Here is a 10,834-nt window from a genome sequence, read left to right on the forward strand (position 1 = left end):
TCCATGTTTGGGATTGCTGTGGTGGATTCGAGGCGGCTGCACGTTTCGACAGTCCTCTTATCAGGAGATGGGGCTTGTTTCCCTTCCCCTGTGATCTGGGCTGGCCTAGGACTGTTTGGACAAACTCGTGGCAGAAGTGATGTGCACACCTTCTCCCACAGCATCTTGTCTCTGAACGCAAGGTGTCAAGAACCTGGTAAGGGATGCTCCATCCGCCTGCCTGGTCCCTGAGGGGTACCGTGAGGCATTGTCTATTTAAATTAGAGGGGATAGAAATTACTCAATATGAGCAGTCCTCCCCCTGGAAGAGATTAAGTCCCAGCTAACAGGGAGATGGATGAGAAGCGGGGGGCAAGAATCTGTCAAGCGCTATTCCTCATCCAACCTCAGCTCGTTGGAACGATGGCTCCTCGGTGACTGTTCGGACTGTGAAAGCGTATGCAATTTTAGGAATGTGCGAAATGAGGAAAATAAATCCGTGAGTTCACGTGGCAACTCTTAAAAAGTCTGTGTGGTCCAGTTAGGTTATTTCTGTTACCATTTTCGTTGTACAATGGCATTTCTTCCCGGGATAAAAGCTCATCGAAATGATGTCTTCCTAGGAGCATATATACAAACTTTACGCCCGGCTAATCGTACACCTGATTAAAACTTAAATGCATCAGAACATCCTTCGGAATAATTAAAGACACTTCACCAACAGGGGCACGATGCTAAATGTGTCCAAACACATCTGAGATCAGCAGAGATAGAGCTACGGGGAGGGAGTTAATATGGCATTATGTCATTTCGCAGTAATTTTAAAGAATGCAGAATTTGGCTTTCAAAGGATATGCCTTTTCATTTGGGGTAAAATAAGGTGCACTCTCCAGTCAAAATAAGTGGCCCATTCGTGTGAAGTTAATGTATGAAGCACAATTTATCTCCAGGTTGTTGAAGGGAAAGCAATCATTTAAGGGCCACTGCTGTTCCCTGGGAAGGAAGCATCCAAGACAGTTTTGATCCATTGATGAGCGCTGTCTAATACGCTCCCCGAGGTACAGTTACCCTAAATCTATTAGACTTTTACAGTCTTCCAGGATGTGCAGTCTGGAGATGCTCCATCACACTGTATTAACTTGACAACGTAATGTACTGCCATCTTTTATTTTCATAGGAAGTACTAGGTTTGACCTTGAAACTCTTAACCACACTTTATAATCTTCAGCCCATCCTGGCAAAGAGGGCCCCCTAAGAAAAATGCCCTGGCGAGAGTTGAGTCCATAAAACCTTGGATTGGAATGACTGAAATGGGGGAGGTTTGGAGAGGTGGGGTACCGGCAGATCTGTCTAGATGCACAGGGGCAAGCGAAGCGAGGACGTGAAGAGTCACGAGAATTGTTAACAGCTGCGGTTTGCTGTGCTCTCGCCCTGTGGCAGGCACCGCGCTTCACAGGCTTTCCTACCTCCTCCTCGTGAGGTTGAACGGAGACTCAGAGAGGTTATGTTACTTACCCAAGATCACCCAGCTATTAAGTGGCAGAGGCGGGAATCAGACTCAGGTCTTTTTGACTCAAAAACCAGAGCTCTTAAGCACGTGCAGTGATGGCTCGCTCTGAAACAAAATCTCCGCTTTTGAGAAGTTAAGTCATCTTGGGCCATACTTGTCCATTTGGTGCCTTTGTATACCATTGTCTAGCCCTTCCCTTCCCTTGTCATAAGCTGACAGCTGGGCATTTTCTTCCTGGGTCTTTTCCTAGGAAGACAGAGTCCTTCCCTAGGGGCCCAGGATGGTGTGCTGGATGTGCTAGGTGCATTCGGCTCCGGAGCAGGAAATTGAAAAGGGCCGAAACGGTAGCTCCATGCAAACCTCCGAGATGCTGAGCCCGTTCGGGGACCACACTTTGACTCCCCTGGACCAATGAGTCCACAGGCAAATGCCAGGGGACACGTGAAAGTGCCTGATCTCTGCAGAGAGTACTGCCTTCGGACGGCTGAACTGAGGTTCCAGAGACCAAGGCAAAGGTGAACAGTTCACCAGCTAGCAGCGGACGCAGACATTGATCGGCAGGGAGGAGCGTTGTACAGATCCATGGTGGATACTCACAAATTTGCTTCTTCCTGCAAGCCATAAAGGCTTTTAATTATTGAAGAATGATCCTTGCGTCTGGCCAATTTATCAGCCTCTGGCAAGAGTAAAAGTCAACCGGCTATGAATCCTATGTGATTACTAATAAGAACGACATAAAATGACACCGGTGCTGAGGAATGTTCTTGGTTGGGCTCCAGCCAAGGCAGTCCTGGATTGGATGACCCCAGGTTAAGATAGTACTGCTTCCTTGGTGGTTCTAAGTGCACGCAGAAGGCAAATGCTCCCAGAAGGCAGGTAATCACAGGGCCGCCAAAGCGTTGGGAAGTAGGCGAAGATGCTTTCCAGTAGGCCCCCAAGTGGCTCCCCGTCCCAGGATCATCCTTGCTCCCTCAGGCAACTGGGGCACGCCTGGAGCCTCCTTTTTTCATTTAAAAATTTTTTAATGTTTATTTACTTATTAAATATAATTTATTGTCAAATTGGTTTCCATACAACACCCAGTGCTCATCCCAACAGGTGCTCTCCTCAATGCCCATCACCCACTTTCCCCTCTCCCCCACCCCCCATCCCATTTGTTCTCTGTATTTAAGAGTCTCTTACGGTTTGCCTCCCTCCCTCTCTGTAACATTTTTCCCCCTTCCCCTCCCCCATGGTCTTCTGTTCTCAGGACCCACATATGAGTGAAAACATATGGTATCCCCCTTTCTCTGCCTGACTTACTTCATTAGCATAATACCCTCCAGTTCCATCCACGTTGCTGCAAATGGCCGGATTTGGTTCTTTCTCATTGCCAAGTAGTATTCCATTGTACATATAGACCACGTTTTCTTTATCCATTCATTAGTTGATGGACATTTATGGAGCCTTCTTTTTTTTTTTTTAATTTTTTTTCAATGTTTTTAATTTATTTTTGGGACAGAGAGAGACAGAGCATGAACGGGGGAGGGGCAGAGAGAGAGGGAGACACAGAATCGGAAACAGGCTCCAGGCTCTGAGCCATCAGCCCAGAGCCTGACGCGGGGCTCGAACTCCCGGACCGCGAGATCGTGACCTGGCTGAAGTCGGACGCTTAACCGACTGCGCCACCCAGGCGCCTCTGGAGCCTTCTTTTAAAAAGAAATGTTTCATTTATTTTTGAGAGACAGCAGAAGTGGGGAAGGTACGGGGGTTGCAGAGGATCCAAAGCAGGGAGCCAGAAGCGAGCCCATGACAGCATGGGAGCCCATGTGTGGCTCAAACTCACAAACCGTGAGATCATGACCTGGGCCGAGGTCGGCCACTTGACTGACGGAGTCACCCAGGCTCAGTCCCCCCACCCTCCTTCTGGAGCCTCCTCCACGCACCTCTTTACTCTGGGGCCCAGGCAACTCTGCAGAGGTCCACAGCTGGGAGCCAGCATGCCTAGGCTCGAGAGACATGATAACAGCCCAGATGTCCACCAACAGATGGATGGACAAACGAATTATGGTATATCCATACAATACAAAAATCATTTATCCATAACAAAAAAACCAGAATGCTGGGGCGCCTGGATAGCTCAGTTGATTGAGCAGCAACCAACTTTAGCTCGGGTCATGATCTCACGGTCTGTGAGTCCACGAGTTCGAGACTTGCGTCAGGCTCTGTGCTGACAGCTCAGAGCCTGGAGCCTGCTTTGAGTTCTGTGTCTCCCTCTCTCTCTACACCCCTCCCGCTCACATTCTGTCTCTCTCTCTCTCCAAAAATAAACATGAAATATTTTTTTAACAATATTTAAAAAAAAAGAACGAAGTTCTGATAGACGATACTTTGTGGATGAACCTCAAAAACATGATGCCGAGTAGAAGATGTCAATGCAAAAGGTCACATGTTGTAGAATTCCATCTTATAAGAAATGTGCAGTTTAGGTAAATCCCTGGAACCAGAAAGCAGAGGGCGGGGACAGTGAGGAGTAACTGCTCAGGGTCTCCTTTCCGGGGGGTGAAAATGCCTCGGAATTAGGTAGAGGCGGAAGCTGGATGCCTAGTAAATGCCACTGAATTATTCCCTTTACAACGGTTACTGTATGTCACGTGAGTTTCACTGTGATAGAAAAATAAATAAAATAAATGCAAAAACAAATCAGATCACAAGACCCCGTTAAACAAGCTGGGGAAGGCCTCGCAACCCAGTGACGGCCGATGAGACACCTTGGTTCATGTCCAAGACAAGGCCAAGTTCTAGGAATGCCGTTGCATTCCTGGCTAAAGTGCAGAGAGCCTCTTGCCTCGGCTCCCTATTTCCCCCTCCCTTGAACACAGATGCTCCATCTAGAACCCCAGGGCCATCTTGCCGTGACGGGGCTCCCAGGGCAAGGGAATGTCCGCGGGACCATGGAGAGGCCGGCCCTGACTCCGAGTGGCTGCTGAGTCAACACCAGTAACAGCCCATCTCTTGTCTTTTTGTCATTAAGAAGAATCAATTTTCATTTGCTTAAGGCACTCCTAAAGAACAGCAGAAGCCATCCTCTGCGGAGAGTTGGCTGTGGGGCCCTCAAGAAACTCGAGGGGAGCCTGGGTGGCGCGGTCGGTTAAGCTTCCGACTCTTGATCTCTGCTCAGGTCATGATCTTGTGGTTCATGGGATCAAGTCCTGCCTTGGGCTCTGTGCTGATGGTGCAGAACCTGCTTGGGATTCTGCCTGTCCTTCTCTCTGCCCCTCCTCCACTTGTGCGCGCGCGCGCTCTCTCTCTCTCTCTCCCTCTCTCAAAATAAAATAAATAAACATAAAATAATTTTTAAAAAGTTAAAAAAAAAAAAGAGGAAACTCAAAATAAGGCGGGAGTTGGATATAATCCAACATCACGTGGTGACCACCAGGCAGAGGAATGATAAAGAAGCTGCCTGGGCAGAGTGAGTCTCCGAGAAAAGACCCCGTGAGGCCCACGCAGGAAACCGATCCCCCATCACAGTGTTGCTAGAGTGCAAGGCAAATCAGATAAAGGACAACAAAGTTAGCATACATATTTGCAATCTTTCAAACACCTTCCTGCTGGCCTTGCCCTGCTGAGCTGTGCGGGGAGGGGACAGGCCCCGGGGTCAAAGGCCAGAGGTGATCACTTTCCTCTACTAGACGAAGGATGGGGCGGGGTTGGGGGTGGGGTTGCAGGAAGGAGGGAACAAAGGACTGGCATTAAAGAATTAATGAAGGAGAGAAGAGGATGGGGGGGAACAGCTCCCGGAAGAACCAGGGCTTTGAGGTGAGAAGCATGGAAAGTGGGTTTTTAGGACATCCCTCTGTGTGTGAAGGCCCTTCCGTGGGAAATTGTCAGTAAAGACTATCATTAGAGTTCAGTCCTTCGGGGGGTTGGGCTTTCTGCTGGTTGTACTACTGGCTGTGGGAGTCTCAGTCTCCTTTAAGGTAGGGGAAAAAAAAGCCAGTTTCCTTTGGGTGACAGCGAGGGATAAGGCAGGGGGATGGAGAAATGGGGGTGGATAGATGGAGGGCCAGGCTGCGGAACATCCCTGGGGTCTGGGACTTCATCCCGCAGGCAGAGGGCAACTTTTGGATGGCGGACAAATTGTTTAGCTTCCCTAAAGCTCGGTTACGTCTATAGACCGGAAATCATAATGGTACCTGTGCTATAGATTTGTCACGGGTGTTACACAAAACCACACATGAAAATAGACCTAACGAATTTCTGAGCACAGAGTAGGCTCTTCATTAACCATCCCTGAATCTGCATCTTCCTTTGCACGTCCAAACTGATCTGCCCCGTGTCCGATTCATGGAGGACAGACCCTCTCTCTACAGCTAATCCACAATTTGCACCCCAGCCCCCCAGCGACACGCGCTTTGTGATAATTCTGTGGTTCACAGCGGACTTCACTCCTTGATCCAAAGGAGGGACAAGGTGGGCATTTCTGTGGGAAGTAGACACACAGTCTGCTTCATTACAAGGCTCTGAGCCTCGAGCCGGTTCTAGCTGCTGATCAAGATCAAGGCCCGAAATGAGGGACACAGACAAAAAGAATTACAAACATGTATTACACGTTTACTCCATGTGCCTCTGGGAAGTATCCCCCTTAACCTTCACAACGGCCCTGTGGCATAGCTACGTATACTTGCTCCTCTTTACTGATGAAGAAAGAGCCCAGAGAGGTAAGGTGCTTTGCCTCAGGCCACACAGCTAGGGAGCAGCAGGTCCAGGTCTTGAACCCAGACTGTTCGCCATTAGTCTGAGCTCTTGACTCTGAAGACATGCCATGTCTCTGGGGAAAGCCAAGAAATCCTGGTGGAGGAGTGAAAATCCAAAAGTACGTGAAACAGCCATAAGCTGGGGCACCTGGGTGGCCTAGTTGGCTAGGCATTTGGCTTTTGATTTCGGCTCAGGTCATGATCTCACGGTTCAAGAGTTCAAGCCCCTCAGCAGGCTCTGTGTGGATGATGTAGAGCCTGCTGGGGGTTCTTTATTCCTCTTTCTCTCTGCCCCTCACTCTCCCTCTCTCTCAAAATAAATAAACGTTAACACACACACACACACACACAATCATAAACTTACCTTGTAGGTCCAGATGATTAGATTCTATATAGTTTGCCTTAAAAAAAAAAAGGTATTTATATGTTCATTCTCATATATCCCATTCTGTTCCAATAAATTAACTGTGCTCAGCTTTGCACAGAAGCGGGGAACTGCCCCAAATCAGATGGCTCCATGCACAGGCTGTTTCTTGCAGGATCATTCCTAGAGGGGATTCCTGCAGCCAAATGACACCAAGTGTGACCATCGCAGAGCACAAACAGGATTAAAAGGAAAACATCTGTGTTTTGCAAGGCTGCACTAACACAAGACAAACAAGCTATGTTTATACCCAAATGCTCAGTGGCTTTTGCTGCAGAGAGGGCTGGTGACCGTCTGGACAGGACGTTGATTAGAAGAGAGCCAGAGAATGTACTGATGCCCGCACCTGAGTTCTTCGGGTGGCCTGGGGCCCGAAGACACGTGTGATTCCATCGTGTCAGGGTGACTGGTAGACCATCCTCTGTGGCGGTGTTGTTGTTAAAGTCAGTGAGTCGTTGTTACGCTTCCCTCCTGGGATGAAGTCTTGGGAATTTTAGAGTAACTTCACACATGCACTCCTATTTTATTAACACTTCTCAGATGCCATGCAGGGCTCTGAACTTCAAACAAAGCTGGCTGGGATTTGATCCTCCAAAGAGAAGAAGAGACTCCATCAAGATGCCCACATGCCTGAAGCTATTTGTTGGATCCCCAAAAAAGGTCTCATTTTGTGTGTTGGGGGGGGGGGGAGGGGAAGGAAACTTAATTAGCAGTGAATGAAGCAACTCTCAGAACATATGGTTTCAGGTTGTGCCAAGATTCGTGGCCAATTTATTACTTTATTATTATTGTTGTTGTTAATCTTTACTTGAAAGATGTGTAAAGCCACTGAGTAAATCCCTTTCTGGAGGACACCGAAGTTGGAGGATGGCAAGAAAGACAGATCGCAGATCAGAGCGAAAGCGTTTTTGTCGTACATCGACATTAAAGTTTGTTCCATAATGGCTTTTTTTTTTCTTCCTTAACAAAGAAATAGCACTCTCCTTTGTTTGGGAAACCTACTTTGATGCCTTCAAGAATAATTTGCTTTTTTCTGATTCCTAGTTTGTTCATCTCCTTTGGCAACTGTGTACTTCCTGCATCTGAACCAATATTTGGAAGGGACGTTTTTTTCTGTTTATATAACTTCCATGTTTCAGAGAAGACGTCACGGCTGAAAGAGAGGCAGTTTGAGAAAAGGTCTGTTCTCTGTTCTCCACAAGCCAAGGGAAACATGTTTTTAAAATCTTGCTAACACGTTAGCTGTGGCATCTTTAAAACTCGTTTTTCTCCACTCTTTTTGTGTCTTTCGAACTTGGCTGTCAGTGAGTGGTGAAGTCTTGCGAGTGTCCAGAGGCAGAGATATGCACTGTAGCCCCATCACCAACTGGCAGAGGGCGTCGGTTACAAGATTATTGCCCTCGTTCAATTAAGGGGGCGGATTGAGCAGGACTGGGAGCCATCTGTGCCTATGGAAACTGTCTGGAGTTGGGACCACACATCCATGAGAGCAACATTCAATTGCAAATTGTTAGAATTGACCAGAAAGTAGAGAAACGCAATAGCGCGTCTCTTGCCACACTGCCTCCCGCGTGGTGAGCTCCGTTGTAGGGCTGACAAATAGATGTAGGGCTTTATGAATGACCCTTTTACTCTGTTGACACACAGGTGACCCCTGTGTCCTCTAAATGGTGCAGGCCAGACATCTTTTCTGAGTCCTAATAGTCCCTTCCCTTTCATAAATGGCCAAATCGAAGCACATTAGTGCTCTCAGGGGGCCAACTCTTTAAATGCCTCCTGTACAATGGGCCTCAGAGGCCCCCAACTCCTTCCTAAATGCGCCTTACCACGAATCCCGGTGCACTTCCTCACACTCAGGCATCAGCTGGCTCTGCTGCACGTCCTCGCTGAGGCCACAGCAGCAACTGCTGAATATTTTATTAGTCACTGTGACCATCCATGCAGTCTGCACCTGGATGTCATCTTTCCTATTGTGACACCCTTTTCCCTTAAAGGAGCCACTGGTGATGATGCAGTACAGTCTGTTTAGAAACAAGGTTTCAACCAGGCTCCATGTTAAGCTGGGCAACATTATCCTTTCTGGGAAGAGGTCTTTGAAGGTTTGTGCAGACTTGGTAAAAGGGAACCCTCCAGGGAGGGCCTTGGTTTCATGAAAGTCCCCTCTCTGTCCCCAACTCCCTTGCAGCTAACCCCAGGGGAGAAACTTTAAAAAAGAAAATGAAGACCTAGAAGACTCCAAAGGCTGCTTTTTCAAAAGGCTCTAGTTTCCAAGAGTACTATTTTTATTCTTTGGTTTTAGAACTTGGGTGAATTCATTTATTCATCAACAAATGTTTATTTAATTCTTACTATGTCAGGCACTAGGCAAGTCAGTGGAACTCAACCCTGGACAGTAAGACGCCCACCTTGCCCTCAGAGAACAGAAAGTCCAGTGAGGGATTCATTCATTCATACATTCATTCATTCAGTACTATTTATTGAGTGCTTACTATGTGCCTGGCATTGTTCTAGAGACCAGGACACACAGTAGTGGACAAAACAAACAAAAGTCATTCTGGTGGGAGATGGGAATTTTTCAGATAATTACATAATGTATATAATTATAAAATGTAATAAGTACAGCAAAGAAAACCTTCTTAAAAACACCTTCCCTGGATTCTATACCCAGCTAAACTATCATTCAGTAGTCAAGGCAAAGCAGAGATATTTTCAGATATACAACAAATAAGAGACTATATTACCGCCAGATACTCAATGTCAGAGGGAAGTGGACAAGGAAGAAAGGCATGAAAAACAAGAAACAACACAAAAATTCATGAAATATACTGGCAAATGCAATGAACTATTGCTTATGTTAAAATGCTACTTTTTTTGTCTTAACAGAGAAAAAAATTACAATTCATGAAAATGAGTAAAATAGAAAAGCAGGATAAAGGAGAAATAATATTACAAAATAACAAAAACTGGCTTTTAAATCAAACAAATAAAACAGACAAGCCTTTAGCAAGATTTAAAAATGGATGGAACCTTTCAGTCCACCCACAGAGGGTTCCATACGGTATTGTTCTGCATTCCTGTCAGAACTTAAAGGGAAACCGTCACAAGATCCAGAGCCCTTGATGTCCTGCAAATGAAGGAGGAGGATGTCCTCAAATTCTTTGCAGCAGGAACCCACTTAGGTGGCATCAACCTTGACTTCCAAATGGAACAGTACATCTACAAAGGAAAAGTGATGGTGTCTACAACGTAAATCTGAAGAGAACCTGAGAGAATTTTCTGCTGGCAGCTGGTGCCATTGTTGCCATTGAAAACCCGGTTGATGTCAGTGTCATATCATCCAGGGGTACTGGCCAGTGAGCTGGGCTGCAGTGTCCCCTGCTACTGGAGCCACTCCTGTTGCCAGCCACTTCACTCCTGGAACCTTTGCTAATCGCATCCAGACAGCCTTCTGGGAGCCAAGATCCTCTGGTGGTTACTGATCCCAGTGCTGACCACCAGCCTCTCACGGAAGCATCTTATGTTAACCTGTCTACCATCGCTCTGTGTAACAAAGACTCTGCTCTGCGCTGTGCGGAGATCGCCATCCCTTGCAACAACAAGGGAGCGTGCTCAGTAGGTCTGATGTGGTGGATGCTGGCCCCAGGAAGTTCTGCGCATGCATGGCGCCATTTCCGGTGAACACCCATGGGAGGTCATATTTGATCTCTACTTCTGCAGAGATCCTGAAGACATTGAAAAGGAAGAGCAGGCTGCTACTGAAAAAGGCTGCGACCAAAGAGGAACATCAGGGTGAATGGGCTTCACCAGCTCCTGAGTTCACTGCTCCTCAACCTGAAGTCATAGACTCATCAGAAGGTGGGCAGGTGCCCTATGGCAGCTCCCTACTGAAGGCTGGAGTGCTCAGGTCTGCAGCTCCCACCGCTCAGGCCACTGAATGGGTAGGAACAACCGGTGAGTGGTTTTAAGCTGTTCTTCCAGAAAGGAAAACAAAATGGAAATAAGGTTGGCAGAAATTAAACAGTTTCTAAAAGAAAAAAAAAATGAGGGAAAAAAAGGTAAATAAACAATGATAGAAATAGACACAAATGGACATACAGTTGAAATTTTTTTTTAATTGGAATAAAAGAAAAGAAAATAAGGCAGGTATAATGAACAACTTTATGTCAACAAACTTGAAAACTTAGA

General features: G+C 46.9%; 1 pseudogene; it reads left to right on the forward strand.

Annotated features, from left to right (window-relative positions):
- Nucleotides 1–10,614, forward strand: part of LOC124519346 (40S ribosomal protein SA-like) — a 107,731-nt pseudogene extending 97,117 nt beyond the window's left edge.
- Nucleotides 10,615–10,834: the final 220 nt, after the last annotated feature.

The sequence above is a fragment of the Lynx rufus genome, unplaced genomic scaffold (genome assembly GCF_022079265.1).
Source record: "Lynx rufus isolate CCGP_SWC_20201006 ecotype Redwood Valley unplaced genomic scaffold, mLynRuf1.p SCAF_27, whole genome shotgun sequence".
NCBI classification, from domain to species: domain Eukaryota; kingdom Metazoa; phylum Chordata; class Mammalia; order Carnivora; family Felidae; genus Lynx; species Lynx rufus.